The sequence below is a fragment of the Phyllobates terribilis genome, unplaced genomic scaffold, assembly GCF_046119375.1.
Source record: "Phyllobates terribilis strain yellow unplaced genomic scaffold, ASM4611937v1 Scaffold_180__1_contigs__length_3869351, whole genome shotgun sequence".
Lineage (NCBI taxonomy): Eukaryota > Metazoa > Chordata > Amphibia > Anura > Dendrobatidae > Phyllobates > Phyllobates terribilis.
The window spans coordinates 687408-698641 of record NW_027362940.1 but is presented as its reverse complement, the minus strand read 5'-3'; positions in this window follow the sequence as shown (position 1 = coordinate 698641).

Below are 11234 nucleotides of genomic sequence, written 5' to 3'. Positions count from 1 at the left end.
TGTCAGTTCGCTTGGTCCTTCTGGGACCTCTAGTACCTTTTTGTCAGTTTATCTTTTTGTGTTTTGTAACAACTTCTCTGTTTAGGAGATGTCCCATTTTTGTTCCAGTCCTTAGTTCTTTTAGGGACCCCTCTCCTTTATGCTATAGGTCTTCGTTCAGACTAGCCGAGGACTAAGGCGGGTCTGTTCGCTAGGAACAGGCAGCCCGCTACATCGTAGGGATTCAGCTTAGTCTTACTGTAGGGATAGCTTTCTCCTTTCTTTCCTTAGTACTTGTTGCAGATCATAACAATAAAAAGACACATCTGCATGTTTTACTCAATATCTGACATGAAATCAGAATAAACCTTCCCGTTTTAGGTCAATTAGGATTACCATAATTTTTAAGATTTGCCAAATGCCAGAATAATAAGAGAGAGAGAGAATGTTTTAAAGCATTTTTATTACTTACTGCAAAGTCATAAGTTTACATACACTAATATTGCTATACCTTTAAAAAATTCTGGACTGCCCATATGATGATGTCATGTGTTTGGAAACTTCTGATAGTTTTTTTGGCAACATCTCAGTTAATTAGAGACACACCTGTGGATGTTTTTTAATGCACACCTGAAACACACTGCTTCTTTGTGTAGCATCATGGGAAAGTCTAAAGAAATCAACCAAGATATCAGAAAGAGAATTGTGGACTTGCACAAGTCTGGCTTATCCTTGGGTACAATTTCTAGATACCTGAAAGTGTCTCGTTAATCTGTACAAACAATTATATGCAAGTACAAACAAGATGGGAATGTCCAGCCATCGTACCGCTCAGGAAGAAGACGGGTTCTGTGTCCCAGAGATGAACGTGCTTTGGTCCGATATGTGCATATCAAGGACAAAAGCAAAAGATCTTGTGAAGATGATAGGGGAAGCTGATAAGATTGTGTCTATATCCACAGTGAAATGAGTACTGTATCAATATAGGCTGAAAGGCCACTGTGCCAGGAAGAAGCCATTACTCCAAAAGAAAGATAAAAAAGCCAGATTAATGTTTGCAAATGCACACAGGAACAAAGACCTTAATTTTTGGAGACATGTCCCGTGGTCTGATGAAACTAAAATTGAACTTTTTGGGCATAGTGACCATCGTTACTTTTGGAAGAAAAAAGGAGAAGCTTGGAAGCCTAAGAACACCATCCCAACTGTGAAACATGGGGGTGGCAGCATCATGTGGGGTTGATTTCCTGTAGGAGGGACTGGCGATAGCGCCCCTCACAGGCATCACGTGACCCCCCGGCTGCAGCCGGCTCTTTCTTCCGCTGATGTCACGTCAAATGAGGGGTGACATTAGAGTCGCGGACCCCGCGGTGGATGCTGGGCTGTGGGCGGGGGTTACCCCGCGCGTCCCACCCAGCATCCTCCGCGCCCCACTCCCAATGAATGAGGAGAGGGAAAGAGGGAAACTTTTGACTTAGCAGTAAGTAATAAAAATGTCCTAAAACATTCTCTCTCTCTCATTATTCTGGCATTTGGCAAATATTAAAAATGATGGTAATCCTAATTGTCCTAAAAAGGGAAAGGTTTATTCTGATTTCATGTCAGATATTGAGAAAAACCTGCAGATGTGTCTATTTATACAGTGTATGGAAACTTCTGATTTCAACTCTGTATATATATATATATATGTGTATAATATATACACGGCGAAGCTCACACACCACAACACCCACAGCAGAGGAACTGGCTGCACACACACCTGCTCCTGTCAGTGCTGTGAGCGCTCCTCATATCGCTGCTGGCTCCGCCCCTCGTGTCGCTGTTGGCTCCGCCCCTCATGTCGCTGCTGGCTCCGCCCCTCATATCGCTGCTGGCTCCGCCTCTCATATCGCTGCTGGCTCCGCCCCTCATGTCGCTGCTGGCTCCGCCACTCATATCGCTGCTGGCTCCGCCCCTCACATCGCTGCTGGCTCCGCCCATCAGCCGCTCACAGTCCTCAGCAATATGGAGACATCCGCACTGATCAGAATCCTCGGGGGCGTGGCCTGTCACTGTAGTCACACAAGGGTTGTCATGGAGATCTCAAGGGAAGGCAGGTGGGCGGGGCTTAGAGCAGGAAGTAGAAGCCGTGCAGTGTGATTGGCTCCTTACCTTCTGCCAGTAATGGAGCAGATATATGGCTCCTATATAATGGAGGGGGCTCAGGAGGGGTTCCCCACCCAAAAGGTCAGGGGATAAATAATACTGGACATGAACGAGGGCAGGAGGACATTATTCTATATTGTAAGAAATCTGATTTCTTCTTTCCTCACAGTTTTTCCTGTGCAAGGCCACATGTATTGTGCGATAATCTTTGAATATGGGGGGGATCTGCTCCTCACATCCACATCAATCCCCCCACGTCTGAGCTCTCCCTTACAGGGGTCTTCTGCTCTGCACATTGATGCCGTATCCATGGAGATGACATCATGGCCGGTACATGCGGATCTCCCCGATGGGACCCTCATGTATCTGGAGGACGAGGCACTGCTGCTCCTCGGGGAGAGGGGGCACAATTCCTGTACACATGATACAGGGGCTTCTGCCATCTCTGGGCTGAGAATAATGCTGGCAGCGCGCAGTCTACATGATGTGAGGATTACAAGGCTGCAGTCACAGAAAGTCACACAGATGACTGCAGCCTTCAGCTTCACACCGGACAATCCCTTTAAATACATGTATATTGCTCTAAAAATACTTTTTACTATTTTGCTTCTTGTAACATTTGCTCTGTTCGGCCTTTACCAGCTTTTTGTTTCCCAGCAGCACATTGATGGCTGCAGAATGAGTTAACTTGAGATTCAGTCAGTGAGCTCCTTATGATGTGGAGTTTCCAGCTCTTTTATTTCTGCGATGATTTATGACTGCATCAGAGATCAGCCCAACTTTCATGCTGGTCTGTGAACATAATCAGCACAAAGAAGGTCAGAATGAGCTCACTGATAAATTCTCAGTGAGCTCATTCTGCAACTAGCAATGCAAAGGAAATAAAAAAGCCAAATTGTTTATGAAACGTTATTGAAAAAATATTTGTATGTATATATTTAGCCCAAAATGTCTGAGTGTCCATATCCTTAGTACCAGCACAGCTGAGGATTTGGTACAATCAGGGGCGTACATAGGAATCATGGGGCCCCATAGCAGAAGTCCTAATAGGGCCCCCCAACAAAAAAATGTAAAAATGTAAATAATTGTCGGGGTCACAGAAGAGCAGATCTCACAACCTTCCAGCCTTTACATAGTAATTTTCCTCCTGCTGAAGTCCTAGATCCCTTTTTCATTGCCCATAAAGTGTGGTGCCAACAAAAGTGCCCCCCAAACACGGTATGATACCCCCATGGTGAATTCCTCCATATGCACAGTATAATGACCCTACTGTACCCGACCTCAACTCCCAGGGTAAAGTATGATGACACCAACACAGTATGATGCCCCAACTGCCCCACACCTCTCCACACTCCATAGAGTATAATGCACTCGCCATGGTCCTCCACACAGTATAAGACTCTCGCCATGGTCCTCCACACAGTATAATGCACTCCCATGGTCCTCCACGCAGTATAATGCACTCCCTCGTGGTCCTCCACGCAGTATAATACAGTCCCCATGGTCCTCCATGCAGTGTAATGCACTCCCCATGGTCCTCCACGCAGTATAATGCACTCCCTCGTGGTCCTCCACGCAGTATAATGCACTCCCTCGTGGTCCTCCACGTAGTATAATGCACTCCCTCGTGGTCCTCCACGCAGTATAATGCACTCCCACGTGGTCCTCCACACAGTATAATGCGCTTCCCCATGGTCCTCCACACAGTATAAGACACTCGCCATGGCTCCCCACTCAGTATAATGCACTCCCCCATGGTCCTGTACGAAGTATAATGCAGCCCCCCATAGGGTAAAATGCAGCCCCAGTCCTCCAGTATTATCAGTACACACTGATTTAAAAATAAATACATACTTACCGCTCCTCGTTCCCTGCTGCTTCAGTCTCTGCAGCTGATCCCCTCAGCAGCTGCCAGCTCCACTGTCTGACACAGCGTGGCGCGTCATCATGCCGCTGCGTCAGACGCAGAGGAGGAATGATGGGAGAGGGAGTGTCACATGATGCTCCCTCCTTATTTCTTTGAGCAGTATATATATATATATATATATATATATATATATATATATATATACACATACATACATACACACTACCGTTCAAAAGTTTGGGGTCACCAAGACAATTTTGTTTTTTCCATGAAAACTCATACTTTTATTCATCAAATGAGTTGAAAAATTAATAGAAAATAGTCCAGACATTGACAAGGTTAGAAATAATGATTTTTATTAGAAAGAATAATTTCTGCTTCAAACTTTGCTTTCGTCTCAGAATGCTCCCTTTGGGGCAATTACTGCATTGCAGACCTTTGGCATTCTAGCTGTTAATTTGCTGAGGTAATCTTGAGAAATTTCCCCCCATGCTTCCTGAAGCCCCTCACACAAGTTGGATTGGCTTGATGGGCACTTTTTGCGCACCATACGGTGAAGCTGCTCCCACAACAGCTCAATGGGGCTGAGATCTGGTGACTGCGCTGGACACTCCATTACAGATAGAATACCAGCTGCCTGCTCCCTAAATAGTTCATGCATAATTTGGAGGTGTGCTTTGGGTCATCTTCCTGTTGTAGGTTGAAATTGGCTCCAATCAAGCGCTCCACAGGGTATGGCATGGCGTTGCAAAATGGAATGATAGCCTTCCTTATTCAAAATCCCATTTACCTTGTACAAATCTTCCACTTTACCAGCACCAAAGCAACCCCAGACCATCACATTACCTCCACCATGCTTGACAGATGGCGTCAGGCACTCTTTCAGCATCTTTTCAGTTGTTCTGCGTCTCACAAATGTTCTTCTGTGTGATCCAAACACCTCAAACTTTGATTTGTCTGTCCATAAAACTTTTTTCCAATCTTCCTCTGTCCAATGTCTGTGTTCTTTTGCCCATATTAATCTTTTCCTTTTATTAGTCAGTCTCAGATATGGCTTTTTCTTTGCCACTTTGCCCTGAAGGCCAGCATCCCGGAGTCGCCTCTTCACTGTAGACGTTGACACTGGCGTTTCGCGTGTACTTGTTATGTTCTGCTACCAGAGCTAAGGAAAGAGAGGAGATCTGTCCCTACAATAGAACTCAGCTGAATCCCTACGATGTAACAGGGGACCTGATCCTGCGATCAGACCTGCTAAAGTCCTAAGCTAGTCTGTACGAAGACCTATAGATGTGGGGAGGGAATCCCTACAAGTACTAAGGACTGGGAGGAATATGGGACACCTCCTAACAGAAATAGTAGCAGACAGACAAACAAACAAAATATATAGAACATAGAGGTCAGTAGACCAAGCAAACTAACAGAGCAAGACACAGAGCACAGGCTAGCTAGAAAGTAGATATACAATGAAGTCCAGCAAAGCCAGAAGGGCGGAGCAGGATTAAATAGGCCAACAAGTTCATGTGACCAGCAAAGGAAAAAAAAACCTAACAGCAAGGTTCTAACAGTACCCCCCCTTCTAAGAGGATCCTCCGGATCCCCTAGGACCAGGCTTATCAGGAAATCTCCTGTGAAACGCTCTGATAAGTCTGGACGCGGAAACATCGTCTGACCTCACCCAAGAGTTATCCTCGGGTCCGAAACCTTTCCAGGCCACAAGATACTGCAAACTACCTCTATACCGTCTAGAGTCAAGGATGCGAGAAATTTCATATTCCCCGTCCTCCACCACCGGAGGAACAGAGGCAGAGGCGTCACCATCCGACACAACAGCTTTTTTTAACAGAGAGACATGAAAGACCGGATTAATTCTCCAGGAGGTAGGAACCTCCAACCTAACAGCAGATTGGTTGACAACCTGAAGCACCTTAAAGGGCCCTACAAACTTGGGACCCAATTTCTTAGAAGGAATCCTCAACCGCAGATTCCTAGAGGACAACCAAACCATGTCACCAACAGCGAACAAAACCTCCTGTCGTTTCCTATCAAAGTAGTCTTTAGATTTTCTGTTGGCCTCCTGAAGATTACCACGCACATCCGTCCAAACTCTTTCCAAATCACCGGAAAAATTCTCCTCCTCAGGCACGGCAGATCCCAACTTGGAGAACGACCCAAACGACGGATGTCTCCCAGAACAACAAAAAAAAGGCGAACAACCAGCAGAAGAAGATGTATGATTGTTCAGAGCAAATTCGGCAAGTGGCAGAAACTCAGACCACCCCTCTTGATTGTCTGCCACAAAACAACGCAAGAACTGCTCAACATCCTGGTTTTTCCTTTCTGTCTGGCCATTAGATTCAGGATGATATCCGGACGAAAACGACAAATGAATTCCCAACCTGTCACAAAAGGCACGCCAAAAACGAGCCACGAACTGAGGACCCCTATCAGAAACAATGTCAGTAGGAACGCCATGAAGTCTGACAATTTCCTTGACAAAGGCCTTAGCGAGAGTTTTAGCGCAGGGCAGTTTGACGAAGGGAACCAAGTGACACATCTTGCTAAAACGGTCCACGACCACCCAGATGACAGTAAAACCCTCAGAGGGGGGAAGGTCAGTTATAAAGTCCATAGCCAAATGTGTCCAAGGAGCACTGGGAACCTCCAAAGGACAAAGCAACCCCGCAGCAGGAGTATGTGAGGACTTAGATCTAGCACATACAGTACATTGGCGCACCCACTTAATGACTTCCTTCTGCCATCCAGGCCACCAAAAACTGCGACCCACCAGTCTCTTGGTCTCAGAGATTCCGGGATGACCTGCTAACCGAGATTCGTGACACTCAACAAACAAATCTCTCCTAAAGGTCCCAGGCACAAACAACCTCCCATGAGGAGTGTTAGAAGGGGCATTCTCCTGAGCTTTAAGAATCTCATCTTCCAAAACGGAGTCTAAAGCAGCTATCACAACACCTTCTTGTAAAATGTTTTCCTCTTTCTCAGCACCGACTATGGGAGAAAAACTGCGAGACAAGGCATCCGCCTTAACATTCTTAGTACCAGGGATGTAAGTAACGGAGAAATTAAACCGCGAGAAAAACAGTGCCCACCTAGCCTGACGGGCATTCAGGCGCTTGGCAGCATCAAGATATATCAGATTTTTATGATCCGTAAGAACCTGAACGGGAAATTCCGCACCTTCCAAGAAGTGGCGCCAGTGTTCAAATGCGAGTTTAATAGCCAATAATTCCCGATTACCAATATCGTAATTCAATTCAGTCTCCGAAAATTTTTTTGAAAAAAAGGCACAGGGATGTAACCCATCCCCGTTATCCTGAGACAATACTGCGCCAACCCCCACAGAGGAAGCATCAACCTCAACCAAAAACGGCCTAGTAACATCAGGCTGCATAAGGATGGGAGCAGAGGTGAACCTCTCCTTGAGATACACAAAAGCTTCAATGGCCTCAGAAGACCACTGAACCGCATCAGCACCTTTCCTGGTGAGATCAGTCAGAGGTTTGACAATACTAGAAAAATTTTTTATGAATTTTCTATAGTAATTGGCGAAACCCAAAAACCTCTGTATCGATTTCAAACCAATAGGCCTAGGCCATTCCTGCACAGCCTGAACCTTAACCGGATCCATCTCAAAACCTTTGCTGGAGATAATGTAGCCCAAAAAACTAATTCTCTGTACAGCGAACTCACATTTCTCCAGCTTAGCAAAAAGCGAATTGTCCATTAATAACTGTAATACCTCACGCACGCTCCGCCAATGAGACTCCAGATCCGGCGAATAAATCAAAATGTCATCCAAATACACAACCACATTTTTACCGATCAAAGGTCTAAGGATGTCATTAATCAGATTCTGAAAAAATGCAGGAGCATTAGTAAGACCAAAAGGCATAACCAGATTCTCAAAATGACCCACAGGAGTGTTAAAAGCAGTCTTCCATTCATCACCCTCCTTCATGCGCAACAGATTGTATGCCCCCTTAAGGTCAATTTTAGAGAACCACTTGGCCCCCAATAACTGGTTAAACAGATCAGGAATCAATGGCAGTGGGTAAGGATTGCGTACCGTAATTTTGTTAATCTCACGAAAATCCAGACAAGGACGTAAACCGCCGTCCTTTTTTTTTACAAAAAAAAATCCAACCGCCACAGGAGACTTAGAGGGCCTAATGTGACCGGCGGCCAAACTTGTCTGTATGTATTCCTCCAAAGCCTTCCTCTCAGGAATAGTAAGGTTAAATAAACGACTTTTAGGAAGAGTCGCTCCAGGGACAAATTCAATAGAACAATCATAGTCTCTATGGGGAGGCAAAACCTGCGATTCCTTCTCAGAAAAAACTCTCCAAAAATCCTGAATAGGAACAGGCAATTCTCCCCTATCCAAAGCTGCAATACGCCCGTTACAACACTTGTCATAACATTTATGGCTCCAGGATTTAATTTCACTGGTAGACCAATCCAGTACAGGATTGTGAAATTTTAACCAGGGCAAACCCAATATTACTGGAGAAGGCAAGTTATTCAACACTACCAAATCCAATTTCTCATGGTGAACACCATTAATAGTGAGAGGAAATTCACTGACCTTGAGAGTAATATTCTTCAAAGGGGAACCATCCACCGAAACCACAGCAATGGGGGATGATAAAGGTTCAGGTTTTAAATTGAGTTTTTCCACGAATCCCCCATCAATTACATTCAGTGTAGACCCGCAATCAACAAACACCCGAAATTCCATAAATTTTTCCTGAGCAATCGTGGAAGCAGCTAAAAATATACCCTTGGAATTTAAACAGGCAATACGGGCGTGACTGACCATTTTTTTTTCTTTCTTCATACGAAGCTCACAGCCTTTAATCAAATGACCAGATTTTCCGCAATAGAAGCACAAGCCTTCTGAAAAACGACGTTTTTTTTCTTGAGAGCGAGGTGCCACCGATCCAATCTCCATCGGTTCACCACTGTTAGTACACACATTCTCATAACCAGAAACTGACATAGCAGAGGATTTGCTCTCATTAACCCTTGCACGCAGTCTCCTATCCACCCGTATAGCTAATTGCATAGCCTGTTGCAAATCTTCAGGTGTAGGATAAGCAATTAGCAGGTCTTTAACCCTTTCACTGAGCCCAGCAAGAAATAGACTTTTCAGAGCAGAATCGTTCCACCCTGTTTGAGTAGACCAACGACGAAAATGTGTACAATATTTTTCGACATTACCTGATCCTTGTTTTAAACGTCTCAACTCAGTCTCAGCTGATGCCACACGGTCAGGATCATCATATAATAGTCCCAAAGCAGAAAAAAAACTATCCACTGATCTGAAGCATGTATCACTAGGTTGCAAAGAAAAGGCCCACTCCTGAGGCTCTTTGCGCAAAAGTGACATTATGAACCCTACGCGCTGGGATTCATCCCCAGAGGACTTGGGTCTCAAACGAAAATACAATAAGCAAGCATTTTTGAATGAAAAAAATTCTCGATGTTCACCAAAAAATAAATCCGGCAAACATACCTTAGGCTCCAAGAAATGTGCTCCAGGACAGTTACTCACGTGCTGACGGAGCTCGGCCACCTCCAGAGAGAGTCCCTGCAGGCGATGAACCAAATCCTGAACCGACACCATGATGGAACAGAAAAATCTTTCCTTAGAGAATTTGCGGGCTGGACTTACTGTTATGTTCTGCTACCAGAGCTAAGGAAAGAGAGGAGATCTGTCCCTACAATAGAACTCAGCTGAATCCCTACGATGTAACAGGGGACCTGATCCTGCGATCAGACCTGCTAAAGTCCTAAGCTAGTCTGTACGAAGACCTATAGATGTGGGGAGGGAATCCCTACAAGTACTAAGGACTGGGAGGAATATGGGACACCTCCTAACAGAAATAGTAGCAGACAGACAAACAAACAAAATATATAGAACATAGAGGTCAGTAGACCAAGCAAACTAACAGAGCAAGACACAGAGCACAGGCTAGCTAGAAAGTAGATATACAATGAAGTCCAGCAAAGCCAGAAGGGCGGAGCAGGATTAAATAGGCCAACAAGTTCATGTGACCAGCAAAGGAAAAAAAAACCTAACAGCAAGGTTCTAACAGTACTCTTTAATGAAGCTGCCAGTTGAGGAGCTGTGAGACGTCGATTTCTCAAACTAGAGACTCTAATGTATTTGTCTTGTTGCTCAGTTGTGCTGCGGGGCTCCCACTTCTCTTTCTACTCTGGTTAGAGCCTGTTTGTGCTCTCCTCTGAAGGGAGTAGTACACACCGTTGTAGGAAATCTTCAGTTTCTTGGCAATTTCTCACATGGAATAGCCTTCATTTCTAAGAACAAGAATAGACTGTCGAGTTTCACATGAAAGTTCTCTTTTTCTGGCCATTTTGAGAGTTTCGTAGAACAAACAAATGCAATGCTCCAGATTCTCAACTAGCTCAAAGGAAGGTCAATTTTATAGCTTCTCAAATCAGCCAAACCGTTTTCAGCTGGGCTAACATACTTGTGCAAGGGTTTTCTAAACATCCATTAGCCTTCTTACACAGTTAGCAAACACAATGTACCATTAAAACACTGGAGTGGTGGTTGTTGGAAATGGGCCTCTATACACCTATGTAGATATTGCAATAAAAACAAGACGTTTACAGCTAGAATAGTCATTTACCACATTAACAATGTATAGAGTGTATTTCTGATTCATTTAATGTTAGCTTCATTGAAAAAAATTTGCTTTTCTTTCAAAAATAATGAAAGGTCAATACATTTCCAGGAGGAACAATATGGGAACATCAATAAAAAAAAAAAAATGTTCCAGAATAACTATTTCCCATGTTGTTCCTCTTGAAATGTCTTCACTTTACATTTCCAGGAGGAACAACATTGGAACAGAAAAAAAAATATGTTCCAGAATTGTTATTTTATAGGTTGCGTCAGTGAGGCGTGTCCCTACACAATGTCCCTGTCCAATCAGGGCTGACAATGTTTGTCACGCCCTATTATAAGGTAAATACATTTCCAAGAGGAACAACAGGGGGAATGACTATTTTAGAACACATTTTGTTTTTTATTTTTTTATTTATTTTTGCTGTTCACCTGTTGTTCCTCCTGGAAATGTACTAACCTTACAACAGGGCGTGACTAACATTGTCAGTAGTGATTAGAGAGGGACATTCTGTGTAGAGACACGCCCCATTGACACACCCACTTACTTTTCAATAGGGCGTGGCTATCGTA